General features: G+C 43.4%; 1 pseudogene; it reads left to right on the top strand.

Annotated features, from left to right (window-relative positions):
- Positions 1-16,479: 16,479 nt before the first annotated feature.
- Positions 16,480-16,574, top strand: LOC112131060 (U6 spliceosomal RNA; annotated as a pseudogene).
- The last annotated feature ends 1,156 nt before the right edge of the window (positions 16,575-17,730 follow it).

Here is a 17,730-nt window from a genome sequence, read left to right as displayed (position 1 = left end):
TCCTTCTCACATTGCAAAATACAATTATCCCATCTCAACAGTCCCCCAAGTTTTAACTATTTCAGCATTAACTCAAAAGTCCAGTCCAAAGTCTCATCTGAGACAAGGCAAGTCCCTTCCACCCATGAGCCTGTAAAATCAAAAACAAGTTAGTTACTTCCAAGATACAATGGGGATATAGGCATTGGATAATTACTCCCTTTCCAGAAGGGAGAAATTGGCCAAAACAAGGGAGCTATAGGCCCTATTCAGGTCCAAAACCCAGCAGGGCAGTCATTAAATCTTAAAGCTCTGAAATAATCTCCTTTGACTCTGTGTCTCATATCCAGGCCACACTGATGCAAGGGCTGGGCTCCCAAGGCTTTGGGCAGCTCTGTCCCTGTGGTTCTGCAGGGCTCAGCTCCTATGGCTGTTCTCAAGGGTGTTGAGTGCCTATGGCTTTTCCAGGTGCACAGTGCAAGCTGTTGGTGGATCTACCATTCTGGGGTCTGGAGGATGGTGGTCCTCATCTCACAGCTCCACTAGGCAGTGTCCCACTGGAAACTCTGCATGGGGGTTTCAACCCCACATTTCCCCTCTGCACTACCCTAGTAGAGGTTCTCCATGAGGGCTCTACTCCTGCAGCAGACTTCTGCCTAGACATCCAGTCATTTCCATACATCTTCTGAAATCTAGGCAGAGGCTCCCAAGCCTTAACTCTTGTCCTTTGCACACCTACAGGCTTAATGCCATGTGGTGGCCACCAACATTTACAGCTTGCACACTCTGGAGCAGCTGCCTGAGGCATATCTGGAGCTTGAGCCTCCAGGACACAGGGAGCACTGTCCCGAGCTTCTGCAGTGCAGTGGGGCTCTGGGTCCAGACCACAAAACCATTCTTCCATCCTAGGCCTCTGGGCCTGTGAAGGGAGAGGCTGCCATGAAGGTTGCTGAAATGCCTTCCAGGCATTTTCCCCATCGTCTCAGCTATTAACATTCAGTTCCTCTTTACTTATGCAAATTTCTGCAGCTGGCTTCAATTCCTCTTCTGAAAATGTTTTTTTCTCTACCACATGGCCAGGCTGCAAATTTTCCAAACTTTTATGCTCTGCTTCCCTTTTAAATAAAAGTTCTAGTTTTAGATCATTTATTTCCTTATGCATATGACTGTAGGTTTTTTCAAGCAGCCAAGTCACATCTTGAATGTTTTGCTGCTTAGAAATTTCTCCCACCAGATACCCTAAATCATCTCTCTCAAGTTCAAGTTCCACAGATGTCTAGAGCAGGAGCATAATGCTGCCAGTCTCTTTGCTAACACATAGCAAGAGTAACCTTACCCCAGTTTCCAAGAAGTTCCATCTGAGAGGTCTCTATCTGAGACCTCCTCAGCCTGACTTCATTGTCCATATCACTATCAGCATTTTGGTCACAACAATTCAACAAGTTTCCAGGAAGCTCCAAACTTTCCCTCATTTTCCCGTCTTCTTCTGAGCCCTCCAAACTCTTCCAACCTCTGCCAATTACCCAGTTTCAAAGTCACTTCCACATTTTCAAGTATCTTTATAGAAATGCCCCACTTCTCTGGTACCAATTTTTTTTATTAGTCCATTCTCACACTGCTATAAAGAAGTACCTGAAACTGGGCAATGTATAAAGAAAGGATGTTTCATTGGCTCACAGTTCTGCAGGCTGTATAGGCTTCTGCTTCTGTCAAGGCCTCAGGAAACTTACAATCACAGCAGAAGGCAAAGGGGAAACAAGCACATCTCACATAGTGGGAGCAAGAGGAAGTGGGGTGCTACACACTGTTAAAACAGCACTAGAGGGATAGTGCTAAACCATGAAACTGTTCCTATGATCCAGTCACCTCCCACCAGGCCCCTCCTCCAACACTGGCAATTCCAGTTCAACATGAGATTTGGGTGGGGACACAACTCCAAACCACAGCACTTGCACATGTACCCCTGAACCTAAAATAAAAGTTTAAAAAATAATAATAAAGAAAGAAATCTACACACACACACACACACACAGAGAGAGAGAGAGAGAGAGAGAGAGAGAGAGAGAAAGAGAGAGAAAGGCAAGGTCACAGCTAAAAAAAGAAAATCCCTGAGCTACAGAATTCAGAGAGCTTCCAGGTTGCTGAACTCATGGAGGTGCTGGGAGGGTGGTGTGCCCAGAGAAGGCATGGAAGTTCTGCACCCCTTTCCCCATACCTTGCCTGTATTTGTCTGTTCTCATGCTGCTGATAAAGGCATATCTGAGACTGCATAATTTGTAAAGGAAAGAGGTTTAATGGACTCATAGTTCTACATGGCTGGGGAGGCCTCACAATCATGGCAGAAGAGCAAGGAACATCTTACACGGTGGCAGGCAAGAATAGGACATGTGCAGGGGAACTCCTCATTATAAAACCATCAGATCTCATGAAACTTATTCACTATTAAGAGGATAGCATGGGAAAGACCCACCCTTATGATTCAATTACCTCCCACAATATGTGGGAATTGTGGGAGTCACAATTCAAGATGAGATTTGAGTGGGGACACAGCCAAGCCGTGTCATTGCCCTATGCATCTCTCCCATCTGGCTGTTCCTGAATTGCGTCATTTTATGATAAACCCATAACTTAGTAACTTTTCTTTTTGCTTTCTGTGAACTATTCTAGCAAATTAGTGAACATGAGGAGGAGGTCGTGGGAACCTCCAATTTGTAACCAAGTCAGACAGAAGTTGTGGGTGACCTGGGGACCCACCACTTATGATTGGACTCTGAAGTGGGGATGGTCTTGTAGGACTGAGCCATTAACTTGTTCTAACTCCAGGCAATTAGTGTCAGAACTGAGTTAAATTGTAGGACACCCAGCTGGTGTTGGAAAATTGTTCAGTGTGGGGGAAAAATCCACACATCTGGTGTCAGAAGCGAAATGTATTGTGAATAGAGGAAAACAGTGAGTGCTTCTTATATGCCTCTGAATGCTGGCATTTGACAGAGACCCTAACCTCACCTACCCCAGAAGCTGTAACAGTTCAGGACTCATATTTAGCATAAATAGGGAGATATTTTGATTTCCTCTGAAAGAAAACTACTGGCTAGAAAAGGGACAGGCTGGGTGCAGTGGCTCATGCCTATAATCCCAGCACTTTGGGAGGCCAAGGTGGGACGATAGCTTCAGCCCAGGAGTTCAAGACCAGCCATGGCAACATGGCAAAACTGCTGTCTCTACAAAAAATAAGAAATTCACTGGGTGTGGTGGTACACACCTGTAGTCCCAGCTACTTGGGAAGCTGAGTTGGGAGGACTGCTTGAGCCCAGGAGGTCAAGACTGTAGTGAGCTATGATCATGCCCATAAATAGGCACTGCATTCCAGCCTAGGTGACAGAGTGAGATCCTGTCTCAAATAAATACAATACAATACAATACAATACAATACAATGCAATGCAATGCAATGCAATGCAATGCAATGCAATGCAATACAATACAATACAATACAATACAATACAATACAATACAATACAATACAATACAAAACAATAGAAAAGAGAGGGCATAAAGGTGGAGAGTCCTCTGACCTAGTCTTAGAAAACAAGGCCATGAAGGTAGGAACTGTGTCTCTCTCAAGTTCATCGTGCAACCCTTCACAGAGCTCCACATGCAATATGGGGACTTACGAGTGTACTTTGAGGTTGTTCTTGCTGGGCATGTCACTATATCACATGCTTCCCTGACCTCAGTTCCTGCTGCCGAGTGGCCACAGATGCACCTGCATCAGTTTTCTCTGTCTCTACTGGATCACTTTCTTTCCCATACAAGTTTGCTATAGTTTCTCCTGCCTTAAAAAAAGAAAATGTTTAATCTCTCTTGACTCCATGCCCCTGTCCTGTTTCTTCTTTTCTTTCTTTTTTTTTTTTTTTTTTCTTGAGACAGAGTCTTGCTCTATCACCCAGGCTGGAGTGCAGTGGCACGATCTCGGCTCACTGCAGCCTCTGCCCCCCGGGTTCCAGCGATTCTCCCGCCTCAGCCTCTTGAGTAGCTGGGATTACAGGCCCACACCACCATGCCTGGCTAATTTTTGTATTTTTAGTAGAGATGGGGTTTTGCCATGTTGGCCAGGCTGGTCTCGAACTCCTGACCTCAGGTGATCCACCCGCCTTGGCCTCCTAAAGTCCTGGGATTACAGGTGTGAGCCACCACGCCGGGCCTCTTCCTTTCTTTTCACAACAAAATTTCATAAAAGTGGTGTGTATTCTCACTGTCCTTTCATTTCTGTCCTGCCTTTCTCTCTTACCATCCCTCTAGGCAGATGTTCAGAGTAAAACCATTGGCCAATATCCAGGTGGTCTTGATGTTGCTCAATCCAATGGTTAACTCTCAGTCCTCTTCTTAGTTGACCTGTAAGTAGCTGATTGGACTCAGGTTGATGCTCTTTCCATCTAGAAATAGAGAGGCGGATGAATTTCAGGAGGGGTGTTTTTGAGTGGCCAAGAGGAAATCAAATCTAAAGCCCAAGGGGAGAGGATGGCCTTAGGACACAGATATTTCATCCCTTCTCACAGGGGAGATGGCAGATACAGTGTGAGGATAGATGTCACAGTTGGACCTTGGGAAGTTCTGTTTTCAGCGCTTTGACCCTTCCCAAGGAAATAGGAGTGAAGGGCATTAGCTGAGAGTGAGAATGGGGCAGAGGTGTTGGAGATTTGAGAGAGAGAGAGGAGGTATAAAGTAAGTGATCTGGCCGGGCACGGTGGCTCATGCCTGTAATCCCAGGACTTTGGGAGGCCAAGGCAGGTGGATCACCTGAGGTCAAGAGTTTGAGACCAGCCTGACCAAGATGGTGAAACCCCATCTCTACTAAAAATACAAAATTAGCCAGGCATGATAGTGATGCCTGTAATCCCAGCTACTTGGAGGGCTGAGGCGGGAGAATCGCTTGAATCCGAGAGGTGGAGGTTGCAGTGAGCCAAGATCATACCATTGAACTCCAGCCTGGGCAACAAGAGCGAAACTCTGTCTCAAAAAGAATTTTAAATAAAATAAAATAAGTGATCTTGAAAATTGGATAAGAGACATGATGCTGCCAGGTGGCATTAAGGGCCAGTTGAGTTAGTGACTATCAATTTAATGTAAGACAGATCAACACATATATTATTTATTTTTTGCAGATGACAAATTTTCCCAAATTCAGTGGTCTAGAACATCAAATATTTATTATCTTACAATTTCGGTGCAAAGGCAATTTGGGAATTTAGCTGTATGGTTCTGACCTCTAAGACTTTCATGAGACACTGACTGCAGCTATAGTCAACTGATGGCTCAGCTGGTGGGAGGATCTCCTATCAGGATGGCTCACTCGCATGGCCATGGGCAGGAGGCCTCGGTTCTTCATTACGTAGGTCTCTTCTTAGGCTGTTCCAATGTTATCATGACATGGCAGCTGACTTCCTCCAGAACAAGTGATACAAAAATCAGAGAGGGAACTGCTTTTTACAATCTAGTCTCTGAAGTTGTCTACTCACTTCAGGTTTATTCTATTCATTAGAAGCAAATTGCTATGTCCAGCCCACTCTCAAAAGAGGAATTAACCTCCACCTCTTAAAGTAAGGAATACCAAATAATTTGTGAGCATTTTTTTAACTACCACACCTTGATTGTGTGCTTTACTCCAGTCACACTGAGCTGTACAGGCGCAGGTCAGGCATGGAGTAGATGGAAAGTTGGATTAAGTAAGGTTATGAATATGTGAGAGCAAGAAATCTAAGAACCAGAGCCTTGATGGTGCCAGGCCTCCCAAAATCAGCAGGTGAATTCTGCTGAATGTTGGCTGCACATGGCTCCAGCAGGCTCAGCACCGGAATGGTAGGTCCTTATGCTACTGCATCCCCATTAACAAGCTTCGGCTCTGGTCACCTGCCTAATTCAGTCCTGCTGTCCGCTGGCCTCGTTGGACCACTCATTGTTTTTTGTTTGTTTGTTTTGAATTGAAGTCTCACTCTGTCACCCAGGCTGGAGTGCAGTGGCATGATCTCAGCTCACTGCAACCTCCACCTCCAGGGTTCATGTGATTCTCCTGCCTCAGCCTCCCAAGTAGCTGGGATTATAGGCGCCCACCACCACGTCCAGCTAATTTTTCTATTTTTGGTAAAGACAAGGTTTCACAATGTTGGTCAGGCTGGTCTCGAAATCCTGACCTCAAGTGATCTGCCCACCTGGCTTCCAAAGTGCTGGGATTACAGGCATGAACCACCGCATCCAGCTGATTACTCATTGTTTTTGCTCCAGCACAACTTGGACTTCCCCATGGCCTATCATAGCCTCTCCAGCTCCAACTCTGTCTTATGACTTGCCTAATACAGCTCTCACAACTTACTAGCAAATAATCCCTTTGTGTTTCTCTGTCTAAATTGCCAAAAGAGAAAATCTAATTGGCCCTGGTACCTTCATAAGCCAGATCACACAGGTCCCATGTCACTGACCAAGCTAAGGGACTGGTTGCTGTGGCACATAACATCAACGCTCACACCCCTCGGAGCCCTGTATGTTTGCAAACTCACAAGCTCTGGTGTGCTTGCACCCCCAGCAGCCAGCCCCTGACTTCCTTGGCCAGAGGGCTGTACCTCTCTCAGCCTATCAGAGCCACCTTGCCAGAAGTGGCACTCTAACTGGGGACATATGCCCCCTGGGGTACTTGGTAATATGCTGGAGCATCAACATGACATGTTTTCTTGGACTATTCATTTTATTCAAAGTTTATTTTTTTTTTTTTGAAAGAGGAATTTTTAACTTTTTTTTTCTTTTTTCTTTTTTTTTTTTTTTGAGATGGAGTCTCACTCTGTCACCCAGGCTGGAGTGTAGTGGTGCGATCCTGGCTCACTGCATCCTCCACCTCCCAGGTTCAAGCGATTTTCCTGTCTCAGCCTCCAGAATAGCTGAGATTACAGGCACCCGCCACCTAATTTTTGTACTTTTAGTAGAGATTGGGGGGGTTCACCGTGTTGGTCAGGCTGATCTCGAACTCTTGACCTCAAGTGATCTGCTCGCCTCGGCCTCCAAAAGCGCTGGGATTATAGGTGTGAACCACTGCACTCAGCCAATTTTTAATATTTTTAATAAGAATTATATATAGGAAGCTGCCAGGCTCTATTTTCAAGGAGTACATATTAGCTCTTCTCCATGTAAAGGGTCTTTCTCTTTTCCCTGTTTAGTGGAGAAATTTTGAATGTGGAAAATATAACATATGCATACAAATATATGAAATAAAACTCATGAAAAGAAGAAAATATATACACAAAGATCAGAATAGTGGTCTCTTTCACCCTGAAGAGTGGGAAACGAAGTGAGGAAGGAGCATACAGAGAGATATAAGTTTCAGGTAATTTTTTAGTTCTCGGATGGGGTAGTGGATACATAGGAATTCATCACACTTTTTGTTTTGTTTTTGAGACAGTCTCACAGTGTTGCCTAGGCTGGAGTGCAGTGGTGTGATCGTGGCTCACTGCAGCCTTGACCTCTCGAGCTCAATTGATCCTCCCGTCTCAGCCTACCACGTAGCTGGGACCACAGGCACACACCGCCATGCCTGGCTAATTTTTTGTATTTTTTTTTACAGATGGGGCTCTCCCTATGTTGCCCAAGCTGATCTCAAACTCCTGGGCTCAAGTGACCCTCCCACCTTGGCCTCCCAGAGAGCTGGAACTACAGGCATGAGCTACTGCACCCAGTTCGTCATACTACTAATAATAACTTAAAGAAATTAAAGAAAGCCATGCTTTGGCTAGGCACGGTGGCTCACGCCTATAATCCCCATACTTTGGGAGGCCGAGGCGGGTGGATCATGAGGTCAAGAGATCGAGACCATCCTGGCTAACATGGTGAAAGCCCATCTCTACTAAAAATACAAAATTAGCCAGACGTGGTGGTGCGTGCCTGTAATCCCAGCTACTCGGGTGGCTGAGGCAGGAGAATTGCTTGAACCTGGGAGGCGGAAGTTGCAGTGAACTGAGATCGCACCACCGCACTCCAGCCTGGTGACAGAGTGAGGCTCTGTCTCAAAAAAAAAAAAAACAAAAAGAAAGAAAAGAAAAGTAAAGAAAGCCATGTGTTGACTAATAATAATGAGAGTATTATGAATCAAGGATTACAATTAATCCAATTTTGAACATGGACAGTAAAAAAAGAAATCCCCACAGCAGGTAGAGAGGGAGATATTTACGAGTTAAGAATCCTTCCCAAGGAGCCTCAAATCTAACAAGCCTGTTCCCACAGCAGGCCTGGCGGTGAAATCAGCTAGGAAGGTGGTATCCACAGCCCCTCAGTCAGTCTCCCTTGCAGTTACGGTCTAGGCTACACTTGGAAAGAGCCTCATTTCCCGTCCCCAGCTCCCCAATCACTAGTCCAAAGAGAACACTGAGTTCTCCACTGGGTTTTCAAAGGGAAGGCAAAGGAAGATAAAACGTTAACAGGTTCTTGTTAGTATAGGTTCTTGTTAGACTTTCAATTTACAAGGAATTTTAGAGAAATGCCTCAAGCTGAACCTGTAATAGCCAGGTGGGAACTCGGGCAGATGGTAGCAATTTCTCAAGGTTCGTTCCAAAACACTGCTGCAGATCCTTCCCATGGTCACTGTTTAAACACATGTCCTGTCCAATCTTTCTTGTAACCATCCCTTGAGTCATTTCTTTCCTCTCCATCCCCACAACCATGACTTAAGTACAATTCTTTAGTCCTTCTAGCCGGCAGCACAGCAATAGCCTTCCAAATTTCTCAAATCCCTCCCATCTCCACAGTCTGATCCTGTCACTTAAGGTACTTCAATGCTCCTCACCTTGCCTTAAAGATGATAGCCCAACTCCTTGGTACAGCACCATGACCCTCAGCGTCTGGCTGTCCCAGCCCTGTCACCATCACAGACCTGTCTGCCCATATCTCCTCCATGCAGAACTAACATTGGAAAAGTCCCCCAAACCCACAAGGCCTTTTCACACCTCTATACTCTTTCTGGCTGCAAGGACAGTCACTCTGGTCTCTCCCTGCTTAGGTATGACTCACCTTGCTGGGTTAAGTTCAAATATCACTCCTCCAGAACATCTCTCAAGGTAAAGGCTAGCCCGTGCATCTCACCTAATTGTAATCAGTGGTTGGCTTCTCCATTCCGTATCTTCTCCACTACTCCCATTAAAGTTGAAATTCCTTGCGTGCAGGGACTGTATTTTTCATCCTTATGTCTCTATTCCCTTTATCTCAAATTTCTTTTTTTTTTTTTTTTTTTTTTTTTTGAGATGCAGTCTCGCTCCATCTCCCAGGTTGGAGTGCAGTGGCATGGCACAATCTTGGCTCACTGCAACCTCCACCTCCCGGGTGTGAGCCATTCTCCTACCTCAGCCTCCCGCGTAGGGATTACAGGTGCACACCACCACACTCAGCTAATTTTCGTATTTTTAGTAGAAATGGGTTTTCACCATGTGGGCAAGGCTGGTCTCAAACTCCTGACCTCAGGTCATCCACCCGCCTCAGCCTCCCAAAGTGCTCGGATTATAGGCATGAGCCACAGCGCCCAGCCTATCTCAAATTTCTTTCTGTGACTTAGTAGCTGGCACATAATATGAGTTCAATACATGCTTGATGAATTAATAATTAGCTAAATATATAAGTCATATTCAAACTTTGTATTTCACACTCTTGGACTGGTAAGAGATAGAGTATAGTTAAGCCCGTGATTAGTATGATTGTATGAATTAAAGTACACATGTATACTGAGGGCTCATTTCATGTGTGAGTCCGAAAATGTTTGCGACTACAACTTAAACCAAGACAACCTAAGGATTTTGAGAAGCAATAAGAGTATCCAGAGAAAATAGTAACTTAGATGCAGCCAATACAAGCTCAAGACTGAGAGTCTGCAAATCTAGATTCCAGCCTCTGCTCTGCCACATTCTTGAGTGACCTGGAGAAGTCACTTTAACCCTGGGTCTTCCTGCGCTCATCTGACACAGAAGGCATGGGAGCCCGGAGCCCAGCCCTCCTGTGCACCATGTCTAGCTACACTTCTCTGGAGGCGAAAGGCTGCTGGGCATTGAACACAGCTATCAGCCTGGGAGCTGGGCCAGGCCTCACCAGGGAACAGTGAGGGGCTCCCTACTCCGACACCACACAAGTGCACACACACGCCTGCTCATCAGGTCCCCGGCTGACCCCTTTACACACACCGTCTCCAGCTTCTGCAACGATGCCGTGCAATAGCAACTATCACCAGCCGCATTCTACAGGTGAGAAAGCTGAGCTTCATCCACAGTTCCTCAGTAGCAGGAGTAGGATTGGAACCCAAGTGTGTTAGCTAAAAGCCCACACGTTTATCCAATATACCATATTGACACTGTTTAAAGTGACAAACGATCACTTTATGTAGAATGCACCCAGGGAGTTGAACTGATGGAGTCTGCATTCTTGTCACAGACAGAGTCCACTCTCCCCTCCACATCTCCCCCTTAGCCCCAACACAGGACTGCTGGGTTCCTCTGCTAGTCCCAGGTGAGATACTCCCTCACCTTCCAGCAGCAGGTAACAAGGACCAGGAGGCACCAGAGACAACCCCAGCTCCTCACTGCAGCCAGCAAGGGAATATGGCCTCTCAGAGCAGCTGGGATTCTAGCCAGCTGAAATTAAACTGCGCAGCGACAGCAGTCAGAGGTAACGCATGTTAAAGGTATCAATGATGGCTCCAGCAACTGGTGGTCTCTGCTGCCCCCTAGATGTCCGTTTCCTCCAATAGGCCTCAGATTAATTTAAAACCAAGGGCTTGGTGTAATGTTGCATAGTAACACTCCTTTCCTGCTTCATCAGTCATGCATTTATCCTACCTTTCCTGTGTGGACTGTAAGCAGTTGGCAAGGCAATGCTCTTCTTAAGAATTTCAGCGAATAGGAGAACAAGTGATAGAGGAGTCACTGTCTTGCAACCCTTAATGAAATAATGAGTCTAGGTAGCCATCACCAATGGATGCTAACACAATTAGATGAAAGACTAATAGAGAACTTTATAATACATGGATCTGACTGAAACACCTAAGCCCACTTATTAATCTGTGCATCTATGCATGGGACATTATTGCCTTCTCATATAATACGATGTACAATATAGGTTCATCTGTGAAGACCTCTGTCCTCCCCCCAAAAAATAAACTGAATCCAATCAAACCTCTAGATTTTACTGCCAGTTTAGAGAAAATAAGAGGTTAGTCAGGGTTTCTTAGCCTCTGCATTATTGACATTTTGGATAACCACCAAAAGGATAGTAAAAACCACTCTAATGGTGAAATGAAATAATAAAAAATAGTTAATCCAAAAGAAAGCAAAAAAAAAAAAAGGAGAGAAAGGAAAACATAGACGTGAAGGGACAAACAAAAAGCAAAAAGAAGAAAGTAGGTTTACATACAAATATATTAGTAATTCCATTAAATCTAAATGACTACATTAAAAAAAATTCTCAGCCTAGTTAAAAGCAACAAAGGGACATAGCTTAACTATAAAGATATAGAAAAGTTAAAAATAAAAGTACAGAAAGAAATGCATGCAAACACCAAAAGAAAGCTGATATAGCTATATAATATCAGAAAAAGAAGACCCTGAGGCAAGAAGCATTATTAGTGATAAAGAGAAACATTTCATAATCATGAAAGATCATTTCATTGGGAAGATGTAGTAAAACTGTATACTTATAACAACATAGCCACAAAATAAAGAGAAACATTTCATAATCAGGAAAAATCATCTCATTGGGAAGATGTAGTAAAACTGTATACTTATAACAACATAGCCACAAAATATGTACAATAAAAATTGGCAAGACAAAAAGGAAAATATGCAATCTTAATATGAGATTTTAATACAATACTCTTAGTAACAGATAGAACAAGCAGACAAAAATACCAATAAGGATATAGAAGATTTGAATAACACAATTAACAAACTTAGCCTCCTTAGTATATGTAGAATACTGCACCAAACAGCAGCAAAGTCCATGTTCTTTTCAAAACCACTTGGAGTATTTACCAAAACTGGCCACCACACACGCCACAGTCCTGGTGGCATGGGCACCTTTTGTGCATAGTTGATTGATATGGGAGACTGTACCTGACCCAACACGGGTCAATGAGTTTTTTCCCTAGATTTTTGGACTTGGATCTGATGGTTGAAGCTGTGAAAAATAAAGCTTGGGCACTTTTCCTCCCACCTTGAAAAGGGGATCCCAGTGTTATCTGAGTCTCTATTTAGGTTATTCCTGAGGCATGCGTATTCTACCTTGGTTTTACAATGACATTCCAGAATCTTTAGCATGCATTTACTCTGGACTTTTTTTACCATGATAAAATATATATAACACAAAATGTACTAGGTTTAGCATTTAAGTGTACAGTGCAGTGGCACTAAGTACCTTCACATTATTGTGCAACCATCACACCATCCATCTCCAAAACCGCAGGTTTCATCTTTTCATCTTCCAAGACTGCAGCTTTATCTCCATTGAACACCAACTCCACATTTCCCACTCCTTGTATCCTCCAGCAACCATCATTCTACTCCTAGACTATTTTGGGCCTCAGTTTTTCTGTCACTTAATGGAAGAGAGGCTCCATTGCTGACTGCAGGGATTGCTTCTGTATATACAGGCCTTCCTGCATCTATAGGATTAGGTTTACTGCAGGGAAAAACGGTAAGAGAAATATACATCATATGGGTTTTTGGAGGAAGAAAAGAGGCGACAGCACAAAATGGATGAGGTTTTTGCATTGGGTGTCCTACACACAGGACTCAGCAGCCCTGCCATGGATCTATCTGCCCAACTCTTTCCCATGGAGTTCATCTTATGGGCCACTTCCAAATTATAGATCCACAGGCAAGTTTCACAGCTCTGCTGCTGTCACCTGTGGCAAGCTTCTCATAGTGCCTCTGTGGCTTAATGTCATGAGCTCCTCCATTGTGAGCATTCTGTTTAGGGTCCTGCACCATCACAGCCTGGCAATGAGCTTCAGATGTTTTGCCATAACCTTAGATTTAAGTCATCAAGCAGCAGGACCAAGACCTATCATGCATTTACTTTTGTTTTTGGCTTAATTTGAGTTGGTTTTTTTCCTTGTACAAAAAGAATCTCTGTACACAGCCTCCTATTAATTTTTTTAATTAATAGTTTTATTTTTCAGAGCAGTTTTAGCTTTACAAAAAAATGAGAGGAAAGTAAGATGTTCACACACACACAGCTTCCCAATTATTAACGTCTCACACTAGTGAGGTACATTTGTTAAAATCAATGAACCTATGTTGACATGTCATTATCACTGTAGTTTACATCAGGGTTCCCTCTTAGTATGGTATATTTTATGGGTTTTGACAAACATATGATAATATGTATCCACCATTATAGTATCAGACAGAGTAATTTCACTGCCCTAAAAATCCTCTGTGCTTTGCCTGTTCATCTACCCCTCACCGAACACCAAGAAATCTTTTTTTTTTTTACTGTCTCCATTGTTCTGCCTTTTCCGGAATGTCATATATTTGGAATTATATGTTATGTAGCCTTTTCAGATGGACTAGTGATATGGTTTGGCTGTGTCCCCACCCAAATCTCATCTTGAATTGTAGCTCCCACAATTCCCACATGTTGTGGGAGGGACCCGGTGGGAGGTAATTGAATCATAGGGGAAAATGATTTGAGCCTATATCATCACAAACAACCCCATTCTATCTCTAATAATGATTTTTGCGGGTCTTTGCAGTGCTGTTCTCACGATAGTGAATCAGTCTCACAAGATCTAATGGTTTTAAAAACGGGAGTTTCCCTGCACAAGGTCTCTCTTTTCTGCCGCCATGTAAGACGTGCCTTTCACCTTCTGCAATGATTGTGAGGCCCCCCCAGCCATGTGAAACTGTCAGTCCATTAAACCTCTTTTTCTCTATAAATTACCCCATCTTGGACATGTCTTTTTCAGCAGCATGAAAACAGACTAATACAACTTATTTCACTTAGTAATATGCATTTAAGTTTCTTCAATGTCCTTTCATAACTTGATAGCTCCTTCCTTTCTTGCTTTCTTTTTTTTAATTTTAACTATACAATAAAGCACTAAGCTAAAGAAATTAAATTATGGAATATCTATCTGCTGGCTGGTGGGAGAAATGTGAGGAGCCTGGAGCTTCCTGGAAACACACAATTTCCTCCACAGTCTTCACTGCTCTTCCCTTGAGTCATCATCCCTCTTCCTTTTTAACATTCTTCATGATTTGAGCCTCTGTCATCACAAACAACCCCATTCTATCTCCAATAATGATTTTTGTCTTAAAGTATTATGTCTGATATTAATATAGTTATGCCAATTTCCTTCTCATCAATGTTCACATAGTATATCTTATTCCATCATTTTATTTTCAACCTTTCTATATCTGTATCTTTATGCATCATTCTGTTAATATATATCAATCCATTGGTGACTGATTCTCTGATTCCTTAATGTTAAAGCAATTTCCTTTTTTTTTTTTTTTGAGACAGGGTCTTGCTCTGTCACCCAGGCTGGAGTGCAGTGGCACGATCATGTCTCACTGCAGCCTGAACGTCCCAGGCTCAAGTGATCCTTCCACCTCAGCCTCCCAAGTAGCTGGGATTACAGGCACACATTACCATACCAGCCTAATTTTTTTCAATTTTTATATTAAAAATTAAAAAAAAACAGAGTCTCACTATATTAAAAAAAAACAGAGTCTCACTATGTTGCCCAGCTGGTCTCAAACTCCTGGCCTCAAGCGATCCTCCCACCTTCACCTCAAAGTGCTGGAATTACAGGCGTGAGTCACAACACATGGTCAATCTACTATTCTTGACCTCAGCTATTGGCTGTGATATATTATCATATATAGAGAGCCGGATTTGGTTTGCTACTATTTTCTTCAGAAGAGAAAGCAGGATGTTGCTCATCCTGGGAAGGCCATGCCCTCAGTTGAGTTAGCTCTCTGCAACTGAGACAAACTCTAAAGGATCTGAGACCTGGAAACTTTCTGTAATCCCACACCCCAAAGTTGGGGCAGTTCACCTCCAGTGACTGATAGAAGCAAGGTATAAAGACACAGACATTTTGGCTCAATATAGCACCTCTGATGGGCCATGTACGGTCTGGAACATCGCATAGGAATGTCCAAAGCTTTGTCACAATTGCATCACATTTTGACTTTTCCTCTGCCCAGGACTACGTCCTCCTCCTCTCATCCACAGAAGTTGATTCCTAACAAATACTCTGTACACCAAGCACAATCTACTCCTGGAAAACCAGCAACAAGGTCAGCAGAGCTAGCTAGCTTCATGGGCAGCAACCTATGCAGTCATAACGGCCCTGCTCCAAGAGGGGCCCCATGCTTAAGTTAATACTCTTGTCAACTAAAGAGTGGTGAGGTTCATAAATTTTGAAGTAAGAGCTTTATTTCTCATAAAGTGTTGCAATCTGCAAGGTGGCCATTCCTACAGGCTGGGAAGTGTAGCCTCTGACCGAAGTCAGAAACAGGTACTTCAAGGCAGGGATGGATAAAACAAGAATGTATAATGAATGGCTTGGCTAAGTATACATATTTAGTACATGATAGGAGGAGTCATGAATATTTATGAAAAGAGAAACATGCACATGTGCAATTGGGCTTCATGCCTCTTCATGTGTCACATGTTCAAAAAATGATGGTGCTTGCATGATCCGAGGGTGGTTTTTGGCCCTCTGACATCAAAAGGTGAAACAGAGAACACAAAAACCCTCAACGTGCATCTTCTGCAGACTGCTGAGAACCACTCTGTGGTCAGTGATCTCTTATCAGGAAGGAATGCTGGTTAGTTGCTGTGTTAAAACCACAAAAAGGCCAGGCACGGTGGCTCACACCTGTAATCCCAGCACTTTGGGAGGCTGAGGCAGGTGAATCACGAGGTCAGGAGATCTTCAAGACCATCCTGGCTAACACGGTGAAACCCCGTCTCTACTAAAAATACAAAAAATAGCCGGGCGTGGTGGCAGGCACCTGTAGTCCCAGCTACTCGGGAGGCTGAGGCAGGAGAATGGCGTGAACCCGGGAGATGGAGCTTGCAGTGAGCCGAGATCACGCCACTGCACTCCAGCCTGGGCAACAGAGCGAGACTCCGTCTCAAAAAAAAAAAAAAAAAAACACAAAAAGGAAGGGGGAGTCCAGTCACGGCCTCAGATGACTGGCTAAAGGCAATAAAGTAATGAGTCGTCTGTTTCTTGTTCCCCAGGGCTGATTTCTGTGTACTCCTTAGGAAAAATTTCTGGTTAAAGATGAATAAGGATAGGGCATATTGAGGTGTGTCTGACCTCCCATCCCCTATGGCTGGGAACTCAGTTTTTAAGGTTCCTCTGGGGTTCCCTTGGCTGAGAGGCACTCCATTCAGTCAGTTGGGAGGCTTAGGATTTTATTTTTATTTCTTACTCTACTGTCATCATCTTGAAAATATAAATTTTGGTGCTCACTTCAGCAGCACATATACTAAAATTGGAACAGTACAGAGAAGATTAGCATAGCCCCTCTTTTAAAAAAAACAGAAAATATAAATTTTGATGGCTTTAGAAATGATTTGAAGAGAAGTGAGTCAGAAAAATCTTATGACCAATCAAGATTTCACATTAATAAAGTATTATTTTCCATTGTATTATATAAATTGGTGGAACAAAAAATGGTACATTTTTGCAATTTGTAGGTTTATGTCATTACTCATATATCACTATTATCCCCATTACATTTTATAAATAAAGATTATTTTTTTAAAAAAAGCTTTATATTTTAGGGGTTTGTTCATTTGTTTGTTTTGAGACAAGAGTCTCACTCTGCTGCCCAGGATGGAGTGCAGTGGCACGATCTTGGCTCACTTCAATCCCCACCTCCCAGGTTCAAGCTTTTCTTGCCTCCCAAGTAGCTGAGATTAGAGGCGCCCCACCACCATGCCCAGCTAATTTTTGTCTTTTTAGTAGAGACAGGGTTTCACCATGTTGACCAGGCTGGTCTTGAACTCCTGACCTCAAGTGATCCGCCCACCTCAGCCTCCCAAAGTGCTGGGATTACAGGTGTGAGCCACTGCACAGGCTTTATATTTTAGTATTTTAATTACAGGTTTTTTCCTGGATTTTTAACAAGATAAGCACATTTTCATTTCGCACCCAGCCCTATAAATTATGCAAATTACATAGCCAGCAGGGAGGATAGGTTCCTGTGAAGCTGATTGTCCCTGGTTGTTCTGTAGGAGTCTAGGAGAGAAGAGTAACACTTTAAGCTATTATCTGTTTACAACTTCGTGTAACTGACTTTCAGATACTTTGATGAAAGAAGACTTTTAAATGTGTGAAAAAGATCTCCTTAGGGCACTGCATACAAGGAAAACAGGGAGACTAGCATCACGGTGGGAAAGGGTGATACAACAGGGCCAGGGGCCTGAAGATAAACTCCAGATTTCACCCAGAGTTAGGCTTTGTTAGAATCCTGTTTCTAACAGGACACAAATCACACAGCGAACTACTAAAAATCAGAGCAAAGCACACAGCACAACTATTAAAAACTAAAAATTAAGCTGTCATTTATATGAGTCATTAACAAAACTCCCTTATCACCAGAAGTATGCTAACACCACATATAAAACTGAACATGTGGGGACATCATTCAACCTCTTGTTTAAAACTGGCTTTGAATGGCCCAACTCTAGAGAATTAGAACTGCTTTTTA

This window comes from Pongo abelii, chromosome 1 (assembly GCF_028885655.2).
Source record: "Pongo abelii isolate AG06213 chromosome 1, NHGRI_mPonAbe1-v2.0_pri, whole genome shotgun sequence".
NCBI classification, from domain to species: domain Eukaryota; kingdom Metazoa; phylum Chordata; class Mammalia; order Primates; family Hominidae; genus Pongo; species Pongo abelii.
Note: the sequence above shows the minus strand (reverse complement) of the source record. Positions and strands in the feature narration are given on the sequence as shown.